This window comes from Hyla sarda, chromosome 7 (genome assembly GCF_029499605.1).
Source record: "Hyla sarda isolate aHylSar1 chromosome 7, aHylSar1.hap1, whole genome shotgun sequence".
In the NCBI taxonomy this organism is placed as follows: domain Eukaryota; kingdom Metazoa; phylum Chordata; class Amphibia; order Anura; family Hylidae; genus Hyla; species Hyla sarda.
Genome location: NC_079195.1, coordinates 179,073,608 through 179,086,553, shown reverse-complemented (window position 1 = coordinate 179,086,553; position 12,946 = coordinate 179,073,608). Strand labels below are relative to the sequence as shown.

The following is a 12,946-nucleotide window of genomic DNA, read 5'->3' as shown; positions in this document are numbered from 1 at the left end:
GATACTGACAATCATTGGTGCTTGAAGAGTCTGCGCTGCAGCGGGTGCTTGACAGGTAACAACAGAGATGAGTGCAGCAGCCAGAGCTTCCAATATGGCTGCGCCCAGGGAACTTCCTGTTTTGGTCCGGTCGGCAAAATCTTCCCCTGTGCAATACAGCGCGGCTCTTTGGTTCCTCCTCGCTGTACTAAAGAGACGTCACCGCTGACGGGGCGGAGCTGCGACCGCTTGCGCACGGGAAACACCGGACCAAGTTAACCTATTCAGGTTCACACAGTAGCAGATAACACTCTTTTCTTCACTTCCCCCCGCTATTTCACAACCACTTGACTCGCCCCCTCCCATAGGCTTGCATTGAGGGGCGGAGCGTGACGTCACATGCCGCCTGCCCCGTGGTCACCGGTAATCAAACCTGGAGCGAACATGCTCCGGGGACTGATTTTAACCCATTAAGGACCAAGGGTGTACAGATACGTCTTTGCTCCCTGGTACTTAAAGGGTACCTCTCATCAAATAAACTTTTGATATATTTTAGATTAATGAATGTTGAATAACTTTCCAATAGCATGTTAATGAAAAATATGCTTCTTTCTATTTTATTTTTCCCGATCAGTCCTGTCAGCAAGCATTTCTGACTCATGATGGAGTCCTAAACACTCAGAGCTGCCAGCCTGCTTTGTTCACAGCCAAACAGGCTGTGAACAAAGCAGGCTGGCAGCTCTGAGTGTTCTCCTTTGTGAACAAAGCAGACTGGCAGCTCGTCGTGTTTAGGACTCCAGCATGAGTCTGAAATGCTTGCTGCCAGGACTTGTAGGGAGACCCCTAGTGGTCATTTCTTCAAAGTGGAAAATTAAATAGAAAGAAGCATAGTTTTTAATAACATGCAATTGTAAAGTTATTCTGCATACATTAATCTATAATATATCAAAAGTTTTTTTGATGAGAGGTACCCTTTAAGAACCAAGGGCGTACCTGTACGCCCGTGGGAATTTCAGTCCCCGGATCGGACCGGGGTGACTGCTGATATCGATCAGCAGGCACCCCGCGCAAATGCCCAGGGGGTCATCAGACCTCCCCATGTCGGCGATCGGCGCAATTCGCAAGTGAATTCACACTTGCGATTTGCGAGATTCCAGGTCATTACTGGTCTATGGGGACCCGGAATATAAGGGGGATCGCGGTTGTCTAAGACACCTACGATCCCCCTGAAGAGATAGGAGTGAGGTGGCAGTGGTGCCATTCCTCCTATCCCTGCTATTGGGCATCTAGAAGCGACATCCAATAGCAGATCGTGGTGGGGAGGGTTAACTTTCGTTTTCCCCTTTCTGCCCACCCACAATAGGCGGGGCAGAACGGGGAAATGACAGAGGACCGGCACCGAAGTCCACGTACCCTGCAGGCAAGGCTGCAGACGACGATCGGTGTCGGAGATTGGTGGGCGGCGATGTCGTGCAGCTGGCTCCATGGATCCGACGGAAGCCAGTAAGTTGCCTAGCAACATCTAGAGGGCTACAGTCCGAGACCACTATACAGTGGTCTCTACACTGTTGCCCTCCAGATGTTGCAAAACTTCAACTCTCAGCATGCCCAGACACCTGTCATGCTGGGATTTGTAGTTTTGCAACAGCTGGAGGGCTACAGTTTGGATATCACTGTGCAGTGAACTGTGGCCCTCTAGATCTTGCAAAACTACAACTCCCAGCATGCCCACATAGCAGCTTTCTGTCTGGGCATGCTGGGATTTGCAGTTTTGCAACAGCTGGAGGGTCACAGTTTGGAGATCACTGTGCGGTGGTTTCTAAACTGTAGCCCTCCAGATGTTGCTAAACTGCAAATCCCAACATGCCCAAACAGCAAACAGCTGTCTCGCCATGCTGGGAGTTGTAGTTGAGTACCTCCAGCTGTTGCATAACTACATCTCCCAGCATGCACTTCGGCGATCAGTACATGCTGGGAGTTGTAGTTTTGCAACAGCTGGAGGCACACTGGTTGGAAAATATTGAGTTAGGTAACAGAACCTAACTGAAGGTTTTCCAACCAGTGTGCCTCCAGCTGTTGCAAAAGTACAACTCCCAGCATGCACGGTCTGTCAGTGCATGCTGGGATTTGTAGTTTTGAAACAGCTGGAGGATTGCCCCCCCCCCCCCCATGAGACACGGGCAGGTTTACAGTAAGTTTCCTGCTTCATGTATGAGCTCCGGCAAAATTTTTGCCGCAGAGCATACTCCTAGCGGTAAGCTCACTGTAAACCTCCGCCATTGCAAATGTACCCTAAAACACTACACTAACACATAATGAAGAGTAAAACACTACATATACACCCCCTTACACTGCCCCCCCCCCCCAATGAAAATGAAAAACTTATTGCACAGTAGTGTTTCCAAAACGGAGCCTCCAGCTGTTGCAAAACAACAACTCCCAGCATTTCCCGACAGCCACCGACTGTCCAGGCATGCTGGGAGTTTAGCAACAGCTGGAAGCACCCTGTTTGGGAATCACTGGCGTAGAATACCCCTATGTCCACCCCTATGCAATCCCTAATGTAGTCCTCAAATGCGCATGGCGCTCTCTCACTTCGGAGCCCTGTCGTATTTCAAGGAAACAGTTTAGTGTCACATATGGGATATTTCCGTACTCGAGAGAAATTGCACTACAAATTTGGGGGGGGCTTTTTCTCCTTTTACCCCTTATGAAAAGGAAAAGTTGGGGTCTACACCAGCCTGTTAGTGTAAAAAAAAAAAATTTTTACACTAACATGCTGGTGTCACCCCGTACTTTTTATTTTCACAAGAGGTAAAAGGAAAAAAAGACTCCCAAAATTTTTAACGCAATTTCTCCTGAGTATGGAAATACCCCATATGTGGGTGTAAAATGCTCTGCGGGCACACAACAAGGCTCAGGAGTGAGAGCGCACAATGTACATTTGAGGCCTAAATTGGTGATTTGCACAGGGGTGGCTGATTTTACAGTGGCTCTGAAATAAACGCCAAAAAATAAATACCCACATGTGACCCCATTTTGGAAACTACACCCCTCATGGAATGTAACAAGGGGTATAGTGAACTTTAACACCCCACAGGTGTTTCACGAATTTTCATTAAAGTTGGATGGGAAAATAAAAATAAATTTTTTTTCACTAAAATGCTGGTGTTACCCTAAATTTTTCATTTTCACAAGGGAAAATAGGAAAAAGCCCCCCAAAATTTGTAACCTCATTTCTCTTGAGTATATAAATACCCCTTATGTGGATGTAAAGTGCTCTGCTGGCAAACTACAATGCTCAGAATAGAAGGAGCGCCATTGGGATTTTGAAGAGAAAATTTGTCCGGAATTGAAGGCCACGTGTGTTTACAAAGCCCCCATAGTGCCAGAACAATGGACCCCTCCCACATGTGACCCCATTTTGGAAACTACACCCCTCATGTACTGTGATAAGGGGTACAGTGAGCATTTACCCCCCCACAGGTGTCTGACAGATTTTTGGAAGAGTGGTCCGTGAAAATGAAAAATTTAATTTTTCATTTGCTCAGCCCACTGTTCCAAAGATCTGTCAAATGTCAGTGGGGTGTAAATACTCACTGCACCCCTTATTCAATTCTGTGAGGGGTGTAGTATCCAAAATGGGGTCACATGTGGGGGGGGGGGGGGTCCACTGTCCTGGCACCACGGGGGGGCTTTGTAAATGCACATGGCCCGTGACTTCCATTCCAAACAAATTCCCTTTCCAAAAGCTCAATGGCGCTCCTCCTCTTCTGAGCATTGTAGTTCGGCAGCAGAGCACGTGACATCCACACATGGGGTATTTCCATACTCAGAAGAAATGGGGTTGCAAATTTTGGGGGTAATTTTCTCCTATTACCCCTTGTAAACAGGGTAAAATTTTGGGAAAAACCTGCATTTTAGTGAAAAATTTTTTTTTGCTTTTACACATCCAAATTTAACCCCTTAAGGACCGTTTTTTTTTTCCGTTTTTGCATTTTCGTCTTTTGCTCCTTGACTTTAAAAAATCATAACTCTTTCAATTTTGCACCTAAAAATCCATATTATGGCTTATTTTTTGCGCCACCAATTCTACTTTGTAATGACGTCAGTCATTGTGCCCAAAAATCTACAGTGAAACGGAAAAAAAAAATCATTGTGAGACAAAATTGAAAAAAAAGCCATTTTGTAACTTTAGGGGGCTTCCGTTTCTACGTAGTACATTTTTTGGTAAAAATGACACCTGATATTTATTCTGTAGGTCCATACGGTTAAAATGATACCCTACTTGTATAGGTTTGATTTTGTCGGACTTCTGGAAAAAATCTGAACTTCATGCAGGAAAATGTATACGTTTAAAATTGTCATTTCTGACCCCTATAACTTTTTCCGTGTATGGGGCGGTATGAGGGCTCATTTTTTGCGCCGTGATCTGAAGTTTTTAATGGTACCATGTTTGCACTTATTGATCGCTTTTTATTCATTTTTTCATGATATAAAAAGTGACCAAAAATGCACTATTTTGGACTTTGGAATTTTTTTGCGTGCACGCCATTGACCGTGCGGTTTAATTAACGATATATTTATATAATTCGGACATTTTCGCACGCGGCGATACCATATACATTTTTTTTAATGGGAAAAGGGGGGTGATTCAAACTTTTAATAGGGGAGGGGTTAAATGATCTTTATTCACTTTTTTTTGCAGTGTTATAGCTCCCATAGGGACCTATAACACTGCACACACTGATCTTTATCATTGATCACTGGTTTCTCATAAGAAACCAGTGATCGATGATTCTGCCGCTTGACTGCTCATGTCTGGATCTCAGGCACTGAGCAGTCATTCGGCGATCGGACAGCGAGGAGGCAGGTAGGGGCCCTCCCGCTGTCCTGTAAGCTGTTCGGGATGCCACGAATTCAACTTTGAATGCCGCGTCTAAAGGGTTAATAGCGCGCGACACAGCGATCAATGCCGCGCGCTATTAGCCACGGGTCCCGGCCTCTAACAGAGGCTGGGCCCGACCCGCTAAGACGCGGGGCCACGCCATGGCCCCGCGTTATAGATCGGGAGTGGACACATGACATTCCAGTACGTCATGTGTCCTTATGGGGTTAACAAAAAGTCGTGAAATACCTGTGAGGTGTTAAGGCTCACTGTACTCCTTGTTACAAATTTTGGGGGGGCATTTTCTCCCATGACCCTTTATATTTGGGGAAAAACTGCACTTTAGTGAAAAAATTTATTTTTTTCATTTACACATCCGACTTTAATGAAAAGTCATCAAACACCTGTGGGGTGTTAAGGCTCACTGGACCCCTTGTTACATGCCTTGAGGGGTGTAGTTTCCAAAATGGTATGCCATGTGGGGGGTTTTCTGCTGTTCTGGCACCATAGGGGCTTCCTAAATGTGACATGCCCCCCAAAAACCATTTCATAAAAACTCACTCTCCAAAATCCCATTGTCGCTCCTTCCCTTCTGAGCCCTCTACTGCGCCCGCTGAACATTTGACATTCACATATGAGGTATGTGCTTACTCGAGAGAAATTGGGTTACAAATTTTGAGAGGATTTGTCTCCTTTTACCTCTTGTAAAAATTCAAAAACTGGGTCTACAAGAACATGCGAGTGTAAAAAATGAAGATTTTGAATTTTCTCCTTTATTTTGCTGTTATTCCTGTGAAACACCTAAAGGGTTAACACACTTACTGAATGGCATTTTGAATACTTTGAGGGGTGCAGTTTTTATAATGGGGTAATTTGTGGGGTATTTCTAATATGAAGACCCTTCAAATCCACTTCAAACCTGAACTGGTCCATGAAAAATTCAGATTTTGAAAATTTTGTGAAAAATTTGAAAATTGCTGCTGAACTTTGAAGCCCTCTGATGTCTCCAAAAAGTAAAAACATATCAACTTTATGATGCAAACATGAAGTAGACATATTCTATTTGTGAATCAGTATATCATTTATTTGGAATGTCTATTTTCCTTACAAGCAGAGAGCTTCAAAGTTAGAAAAATGCTAAATTTTCAATTTTTTCATCAATTTTGGAATTTTTCACCAAGAAATTATGCCAGTATGAACAAAATGTTAACACTAACATAAAGTAGAATATGTCACGAAAAAACAATCTCAGAATCAGAATGAAAGGTAAAAGCATCCCAGAGTTATTAATGCTTAAAGCGTAGCTCCCACCATCCTATTTTTTTTTTTGCTAGCCCGTTTCCCCGCCACCCCCCCCCCCCCCCCCGCTACGGCACTAGCCCGCTCCCTCCTCCTCCCGCCCCGCATACCCTCATTACACTTGCATTTACTGCAGAGTCCGGCAGCGGGCGTGCAGGGACAGCGGCGGCAACGAGGCGGCGGAGGCGATGTGCAGAAGGAGTGGCCTCCCAGCAAGTGGCCGGGGAGCCAATGCGCTCGCTCCCGCCTGTCTGATTGACAGGCAGGGAGCGAGTGCAGCCTAACTGAAAAAGGACTGATTGCCACTCCAAAATCAGTCCTTTTTCAGTAGCCGGTTTTTAAATGTAAATTAAACCTATTTAATGAAAAAAAAATTATAAAAGTATATTAGAGATATGTTGTAGTACATAAGTACTAAAACATATCAAAAAATAAAGTTGGTGACAGTGCCCATTTAAAGTGAAAGTGGTCAGATGTGCAAAAAACACTCTGGTCCTTCAGTGAAAATTGGCCTGGTCCTTAAATGGGCACTGTCACCAACTTTATTTTTTGATATGTTGTAGTACTTATGTACTACAACATATCTCTAATATACTTTTATTATTATTTTTTTTCATTAAAAAGGTTTAATTTACATTTAAAAACCGGCTACTGAAAAAGGACTGATTTTGGAGTGGCAATCAGTCCTTTTTCAGTTAGGCTGCACTCGCTCCCTGCCTGTCAATCAGACAGGTGGGAGCGAGCGCATTGGCTCCCCGGCCACTGGCTGGGAGGCCACTTCTCCCGCACATCGCCGCCGCCTCGTTGCCGCCGCTGTCCCTGCACGCCCGCTGCCGGACTCTGCAGTAACTGCAAGTGTAATGAGGGTGCGGGGCGGGGGGGGGAGGAGGAGGGAACGGGCTAGTGCCGTAGCGGGCGGGGGGGGGGGGGTTTGGGGGGATTGGGTTAGCAAAAAAAATAAAAAATAGGATGGTGGGAGCTACCCTTTAAGGGGTTAACTGGGGTGCTGCGTGCAAGATCACGGGGGTCCCCAGCGGCGGGACCCCCGCGATCAGGCATCTTATCCCCTATCCTTTGGATAGGGGATAAGATGTCTAAGCGCCGGAGTACCCCTTTAAATGTACAGAACATTCATGGGGAGAATATTACATCCAATGTAGCTGTCCAGGCATGCTGAAAGTTGTAGTTTGTAGCTGTAGATTCACTGGTTGGGAAACACTGCTGTAGAGAATGTAAGTTGTACAGATCAAAGCAGCTATAAGCCCTTTAATGTTGTCACAGTGCAAAGACACAAGAGGATGAGAAGATATGAGCTGTACAGTGACCCCCCCCCCCGACCTACGATGGCCCCGACATACTATAATTTCAACATGCGATGGCCTCTCAGAGGCCATCGCATGTTGAAGGCAGCATCAACATACAATGCTTTTTTATGTCGGGGCCATCGCATAAACGGCAGCGCAGACTGCTTCAGCTGCCGCCGGATAGCCGTTTACGGCTGACGATCTCTTACCTGTCCTCGGGGCTCCGGCGCGTCCTCTTCGGGATCCCCTCCATCATCGTCGCTCTCCATCTACATCATCACGTCGCCGCGCATGCCGTCCCGTCATCCAATAGGAGCGGCGTGCCTAGCGGCGTGATGGCAGCGACGGAGAGCGAGGATGCCGGGGAAGCAGAGGCAGAGGCCATCGGGGACACGGCGACAGCGATGGACGGCGACATCCCGGGCAGTGGTGAAGGTCCGGAGCGGCGGGGACAGGTGAGTACAACTTCCTCTAACAGTGCTCTACAACCTGCGGACCTCCAGATGTTGCAAAACTACAACACCCAGCATGCCCGGACAGCCAACGGCTGTCCGGGCATGCTGGGTGTTGTAGTTTTGCAACATCTGGAGGTCCGCAGGTTGTAGACCACTGTCCTATACTTTACATTGCACGGATCCCTTAACATGCGATGGTTTCAACAAACGATGGTCCGTTTGGAACAGATTACCATCGTATGTTGAGGGACCACTGTACTAATAACTGAGTCTGTTCACATGTAGAGTAATGGCTAGGAGATCTGTACTGATCATGTGATCAGTCACATGTGGTAGGAGGGAGGATGAGTGATTTGTGTAGAAAGAGCTTTATTAGCGTCTGCAGGACCTGTGATGATGTCATGGTCATGTGATCAGTCACATGTGGGAAGAGTCTTGGAGCCACGTGATCAGGTAGCGTCAGACTCTCTGCTGTCCGTGTAATGTTCTCCGTGTGTACAGGGCTCTGTGTGTGGGTTATGTGAGTTATATAAAGAGTTGTATAGATGTGTATGTGTGAGTAGGGGATCACGTGGTGCACACAGCTCTGCAGACACCAATGAGCTGTGTGTACAATAGATAGAGGCAGCAGCACAGTGACCTCTGAGGCTGATATAACCACTTCACATATATATATATACACTGGAATAATAATAGACTTTTTTATTTATTTATTTTTTTTAAAGCCGTTTCTGACCTTTTACAAGTTAAGCTGCATTCACACTACGTTTATGTCATACGTGGACCGGATCTGGCTGTGAGATAGGAACACCGGGCGCTCCCGTACCCCAGCCGGCCCCGCATCGTTTTTATTCGAATGAGTCAGATAGTGACTCTAGTCGGCTCATTTTTGCCCCGTATCTGGTTTTGTGACTGGACTGAACACCGTAGTATACCAGGGCAAAAATGAGCCGACCGGAGTCACTATCTGACTCATTCGAATAAAAACGATGCGGGGCCGGCGGCGGTACGGGAGCGTCCGGTGTTCCTATCTCCCAGTCAGATCCCGGTCCCCATATGACATAAACTTAGTGTGAATGCAGCCTTATATATCACATTTAATCCCCCCCCCCCCCCCCCAAAACTATGGAGGAAATTTATCAACTCTGTGATCGACGTCACACGTGAAATTGTCACAAACGTTTGCTCCAGTCTCTTGGTTAACATAGTAACATAGTTCATAATGTGGAGTCCATCATTTTCAACCTATAACCCTAATGAGTCCCTACTGAGTTGATCCAGAGGAAGGCAAAAAACCCTCACACTAGAGGTAAAAATTCCTTCCCGACTCCAAATATGGCATCAGAATAAATCCCTGGATCAACGTTCTGTCCCTATAGATCTAATATACATAACCAGCGATGTTGTTGTTCTCCAAAAATGCATCCAGACCCCTTTTGAATTCTTTTACAGAGTTCACCATGACCACCTCCTCCGGGAGAGAATTCCACAGTCTCACTGCTCTTACAGTAAAGAACCCCCACCTGTGCTGGTGTAGAAACCTTCTTTCCTCTAGACGTAGAGGATGCCCCCTTGTTATAGGTACAGTCCTGGGTATGAATAGATCATGGGAGAGATCTCTGTACGGTCCCCTGATATATTTATACATAGTTACTAGGTCGCCCCTAAGCCTTCTTTTTTCTAAACTAAATAACCCAATGGTCTCCAAACTGCGGCCCTCCAGATGTTGTAAAACTACAACTCCCAGCATGCCCGGACAGCCGTTGGCTGTCCGGGCATGCTGGGAGTTGTAGTTTTGCAACATCTGGAGGGCCGCAGTTTGGAGACCACTGAAATAACCCTAATTCTGATAATCTTTCTGGGTACTGTAGTCCTCCCATTCCCCGTGGTTGCTTAAATATATGCGACTCCCCATGAATGTTCTTTACAGCGCCTCACATTTAAAGCATTACGTCGTAAAAAAAACTACTTTTTACATGTCGATCAGACAAAAATTTTTTTTTTTAAACACCCTTCCATGGGAGTACCCCTTTAATTACTCAAGTGTTTACTGGCCTGTAGATTGTAGAGATTTCTAGTCTATTGGGTTTTATGATTTTGTGAAGCTATTGTCGAGGTGAGGCATTAAAATGTGATTGACCACTGCTGCTGATCGCTGAGGGCCGCCTCAAGAGATTCACACCAGACAATGGCCCTCATTTACTAACAGGATCCCAACACTTTTTGTCGGGTTTTGCGCCAGAATTCTGTCTGCGCCAGAATCTGGCGCACAACCCGACAAGATCAAAATCACTCAGAGTGGAAAAAAACCTACAAAAGGGGCGTGTTCCCGACAAAAAGAGAAAAAACCCTCCGAGTTTGAAGAAAACTCACAGGAAAACCTGTGAGTTTTGCTTCACAGAAACCCGACAGCTCAGAGCTGTCGGTAAATTCTTCAAAACGGAGTGAATCCTGCTACCCCCAGCATGGAACAGGGTCTGTTCCATGCTGGGGGTAGTAGTACAGGGGCTGAGGGATTGATCGCACCAAGTCTCACTTCTGAGACCCGATCCAATCAGATGTTATTAAGCAGGGGAGCGGGCGGCATGTTCCGATCCCCTGCAGTGTACTGTAAACTTTCATTTTTAATTCCCCACCAGAAGCCCTGAATGGCCGGGACCGAGGAGCCAATCAGGGCTCCTGGCAGGGTTATAATATAGAAGGGCTGTGGTGGGCAAAGATGTATAGAATCACTGGGGGGGGGGTATATATCTGGCCCCTCCAGCGTTTCTATATATATTTCCCCCTGCTGCGCTATATCAAACTTAGTGGCTGCTGCGCTTGAATAAATGTACTGCCCCCCCCAGCGCTATTATATATCTATACTGACCCCCGCTCCACATATACTGACCCCAACCCTGCATATTTATATATATATATATATATATATATATATATATATATATATATATACTGCCTCCCCCAAGCTACGCATATTAATCTTCATCTTCTCCCTCCCCTGGCTGCCAATGAATGAAAACTCTATTAGCGGGGGAGCGGAGGGCTGCTGCCCGCTCACGCTGCTAAGAGTTTGTCATTCATAGTGGGCAGCAGCTGCAGATCATACTGTGGGGGTCATACATATGGATATATGTCTGACCCTCACATCATACATATACAAATGCCGGCTCACCGCTATGAATCACAAGTAAGCTATTAGGAGCAGCAGCGCAAGCCCTCCCTGCACTGCTTTACTTGTCATTCATAGCGGTGAGCCGGCACCTGTATATATAGATGCGCGGTAGGGGTCAGACATATGGATATATGTCTGACCCTCACAGCATTTCGCACATAAAATCCATATTATGGCTTATTTTTTGCATCACCAATTCTACTTTGCAGTGACATTAGTCGTTTTACCAAAAAATCCACGGCGAAACCGAAAAAAAATTAATTGTGCGACAAAATTGAAGAAAAAATTTAATTTTGTAACTTTTGGGGGCTTCCATTTCTACGCAGTGCATTTTTCGGTAAAAATGACACCTTATCTTTATTCTCTAGGTCCATATGGTTAAAATGATACCCTACTTATATAGGTTGGATTTTGTCGTACTTCTGAAAATCTAAAAATCATAACTATATGCAGGAAAATTTATATGTTAAAAATTCTCATCTTCTAACCCCTATAACTTTTTAATTTTTCCGCGTGCGGGCCGGTATGATGGCTAATTTTTTGCACCATGTTCTGAAGGTTTTATCTGTACCATTTTGGTATTGATCGGACTTTTTATTCACTTTTTATTCATTTTTTCATGATATAAAGTGACCAAAAATACGCTGTTTTGGACTTTGGAATTTTTTTGCGCGTACGCCATTGACCGTGCGGTTTAATTAATGATATATTTTTATAGTTCGGACATTTCTGCATGCGGCGATACCGCATATGTTTATTTTTATTTACACAGTTTTTGTTTTTTTTTATATAGGAAAAGGGGGGTGATTCAAACTTTTATTAGGGAAGGGGTTAAACGACCTTTGTTAACTTTTTTTTTTATCACTTTTTTTTTTTTTTTTTTTTTTTGCAGTGCTATAGCTCCCATAGGGACCTATAACACTGCACACACTGATCTTTTACCCTGATCCCTGCAAAGCCATAGCTTTGCATGGATCAGTGAGATAGGGGCTCGATTGCTCAAGCCTGTAGCTCAGGCTTGGAGCAATCAAACGCCGATCGGACGCGACGGAGCAAGGTAAGGGGGTCTCCGCTCGCATCCTACCGGATCTGCCTGACTGAGCTGCTGGGAAGCGTTTACTTTCATTTTTAGACGCGGCGGTCAACTTTGAGTTAACCTTGGGTTAATAGCGTGCGGCACAATGATCGGTGCCGCACACTATTAGCCCAGGGTCCCGGCTATCGTTAGCAGCCGTGACCGACCCAGTGTGATGCGAGTCACGGTGTGACCCCATTTTAAACACCGGGACCAGGCAAGGGGCGTACAGGTACGCCCTTCATCCTGAAGGAGTTAAAACTCTTTTCTCAGCAAGAAACTCAGAAAATGTTCCCAGAGAGAGTTTCTGTTTAATTAAGGAAGTTCATTTGGTTTTTACATTGTACAAAGGAGGTTAGTTATGACATCACAATTAGCATATTCCATTGTGATTGGTTGTTCGATTGTGTCCGTATATATTAGCATATCTAGTGTCCATTAAAGGAGTACTCCGGTGCACACTTTTTTCATGTTATCCCGTCCGGGCTGCAAAATAAAAGAAAACGCACTTTATCTTACCTGCCAACGAGCGCCCGGAGCTCCGGTACAGGTGTTCGGTCCCCGGGCTGTATTCTTCTTACTTCCGGTTAGCCCGGCACGTCACACGGAGCTTCAGCCTATCACTGGCCGCAGCGATGTCCCGCCTCGGCCAGTGATAGGCTGAAGCTCCATGTGACGTGCCGGGCTAACTGGAAGTAAGAAGAATACAGCCCGGGGACCGAACACCTGTAACGGAGCTCCGGGGGCTCGTTGGCAGGTAAGATAAAGTGCGTT

The 12,946-nt window shown here is 45.7% G+C and overlaps 1 protein-coding gene across 1 annotated transcript in view; it reads left to right on the top strand.

Moving 5' to 3' along the window:
- LOC130283193 (uncharacterized) overlaps positions 1-12,946 on the top strand; it is a 113,905-nt gene that overhangs the window by 91,219 nt on the left and 9,740 nt on the right. The gene's annotated exons all lie outside the window — the stretch shown is intronic.